Source organism: Scatophagus argus, chromosome 16 (assembly GCF_020382885.2).
Source record: "Scatophagus argus isolate fScaArg1 chromosome 16, fScaArg1.pri, whole genome shotgun sequence".
NCBI lineage: Eukaryota > Metazoa > Chordata > Actinopteri > Scatophagidae > Scatophagus > Scatophagus argus.
The window spans coordinates 1,384,574-1,387,647 of NC_058508.1; the positions used below are offsets into that span (position 1 = coordinate 1,384,574).

The 3,074-nt window shown below is 44.3% G+C and overlaps 1 non-coding gene across 1 annotated transcript; it reads right to left on the reverse strand.

Moving 5' to 3' along the window:
* Nucleotides 1-1,252: 1,252 nt before the first annotated feature.
* Nucleotides 1,253-1,370, reverse strand: LOC124074043. Its single transcript, XR_006845765.1, has one exon. It is a non-coding gene; the product is annotated as a 5S ribosomal RNA (ribosomal RNA).
* Nucleotides 1,371-3,074: the final 1,704 nt, after the last annotated feature.

Genomic DNA, 3,074 nt, shown 5'->3' on the forward strand with positions numbered 1-3,074 from the left:
ACTCCGGTCCTGCCGCTGTATTAAATTTTGCCGAATAAGGCAGAGATTGAACCGCATCATTAAATTTGACTTTGACAAATCGTGTCCCATCCGCCACCTTAGTTCCTGGCCACATACGTCGCCTTATTTGGGATACCGCTGCCACTTTCCATGACTCTAGTTTTTCTAGAATCTCCGCGTCAGTTACATATGCCGGCAAGCCCAGGAATGAGACTACTAGCTCATCATTTGCTATCTCTTTTCCCTGCACCATTGTGTTGCCGATCTTGTAGCCATCTAAAAGTTTATTTTTTCCGGCTGAACTTCCCATTGTTATTTCATATTTATTCGGTCCAGTATTTCTGCACGCATTAATACTGCCACACATTAAACGCGTGAATCGAATTAACTCGACCGGTGTGACTACTTCTTCTCCTTTTAATTCTACTGTTACCGTCAGTTCCCTTGCATATCCCGTCTCCTGCATTTTTTTATTATATGCTTCCGACTTACCTCCATTTTGCTGGCTGTCTGTCTCCCTCCCCGCCATCTCATCTCCGCAATATGCACTTACCCGATTGCTTTCATCATATTCGGCTGTGTTCCTGCCGTTGTTTTGTCCGTTGTCCTGTGTCATGGTCTTTTGTTCGTTCCTGGGTCTGTTACCGGTGATGTCCATCCTGCTGCGTATTTACAAAAAGAAAAACAAGAACGAAACAGAAGCGATAGCAAACAAAAAACAACTCCCCGACAGTCCACAGGACCGCGGGGAGCGAAAAAAACACACTATTTAATAACGGGGAAAAAAAAGAAAATAAAATAATGAATAGTTTAACTCAAAAAACCCCGAAAAAAGAACTCCTCTCTGTCCAAGTCTCAAGAAACAAAACACCCGCTCTCTCCTCCTTCCGTACCACCTGACAGACATGCGTGTTCAGGGTGGTATGGCCGTAAGCCGTCTCAGTCCTCACGGCGGGGCCTTTTAAAGACGCCGTGGCATCGCTATGCTGCAGATGAAATAAATCTTCGGATTACAGTGAATATGGAATGAACATACAATATTCTCTTCTCAAGTGTACTAGATAAGTAGCATACAGTCTCACGAATATGAAACATTGAAACGAAGCAGTAGTTCTGGAGAAAACTGGATCTAGGCGACATTCCACGCTTGCCATCGCAGCTGGTTATGATTCAAAGCTGCTCATTTCATCAGGGATGGATCTCCACTGAGGTACCAAGAGAGCCCTTTCCTGGTTGCTAAGGGGAGTGAAAAAGCTTACGGCACCTGGTATTCCCAGGCGGTCTCCCATCCAAGTACTAACCAGGCCCGACCCTGCTTAGCTTCCGAGATCGGACGAGATCGGGCTGTTCAGGGTGGTATGGCCGTAAGCCGCCTCAGTCCTCACGGCGGGGCCTTTTAAATTTATAGTGAATGTTGGGATCTCATGCCATGTGCTGAGATTCATGATAGAGAGACCCCCACAAGACTGAAGATTTCTTTTTTTCCCTTTCTTTGAATGAGTGCCAAAACCTCACTCTCCATACCTAGGTGTGAGGTTTAGTTTAAGTTGGGTGAGAGCCACTGGGGGTCCCCATTCCCTTTTAGTTAAGTCATCCAGGTAATAAAAGCATCCTTGCTGCACACCTCCAGGCTTTTTCCCTGTGCACCGTCGCTACAGTGACAGCTACTCCAGGCTCTTGTTGGTGTCCTGGTCACCAAAGGGAGCACATTAGAAAGCTTAATTATTTTACTCTCTTTTATCTCAATATTTAGGCCACAAGTCTTTAACTTTAACCCCATCTACACTGACCATTCCCCATCTATCCCATATCTCATGTTGTTAACTGCTTTCCTGCCTGCATAACATCCACCACCCGCCCTGGGTGAGGGATCCCTCCTCTATTGTTCATCCTGGGGTTTCTTCCATTTTTCCTTGTTAAAGGTTTATCTGGGAGTTTTTCCTTCGTTGATGTGAGGGTCGAAGGGCAGAGGATGTTGCTATGATGTTTTGTAAAGCTCTTTGAGAGAAACTGCTTGTAAAAATGGGCTATATGTAGCGGGTACCGCCGAGACGGCACCATAAGAACAGATAAATATCCTGAAATTCAGGAGAATAAAGATGAGGCAGGGCAACAGCGTATTTGTGCTCTCTGCAGTTATTTTATTAAACATTTCCCTGAATAGGTACATGTTCCCTTTAAGAATCATCTTTACATGCAATGTATACTTTATGTCTAATGTCATGTAACATATGTATTTCAATTTCCATGTCAAACAAATACCCATTAGAAACTAAATCTCCATATACAGAATACATGTTTACATCAATACTAAATACAAAATCCATGCTAAATAATTATCCATTTAAATTGATTTGAATGCATTTGCAAACTTTCATTATCGGTAACAGTTTAGCACTTACTGTGCATAGAGTCTGGAGGCTGCCACAAGACTGGACTGGTTGTAGTGGTTGTTACTGGAGCGTTACTGACCGCTGTTCTTGTCTTGGATCCCTCCAGTGGGTCTTTTTGAATCACCTTTGCCACAGTCTGAACACTACCTAGGGCTGTCTTTCTTGGTATAGTGACTGAATGTTTTGCGCTATTCTTTACTGGGATAGTAACATAGGGTCTCTTTGAACTCTGCACTTTCAGTAGGCCCTCTCCTACCATTAACTCTGACAAGTGCGCATCATCTTCATTAGGTTCAAATAAAAGAAGATCAGGTCGATCGATAGCAGATGGAACCTGGCATTTTATCCAAGCTACTTGTCCAGCTGGAATAATCGTATCATGAGTGCCAGTCCGCAGCCGTCCATGATGCGCATATGTTTTGCCAGCTTGAATAAAGGTCTCTAGTGACTCAGCTTTCTCAGTAGGCATTGACATTGCATCAGCAAGGAGAGTGATAAAAGCTGAGACGAGTTCTGCTGGTCGACTTCGGACCACTTCCTCCAGCACATTGAATCCAAGTAGTGGCTGGCCAAGTGGAACACTGCAGACAAGGAAAGGTACTGTTATGGGTTCACTGAAGCTGCCATTTCCACTCAAGCTGACTGTGATGAGGACCCAGCCATCAAAAGGAAGAATGTCTC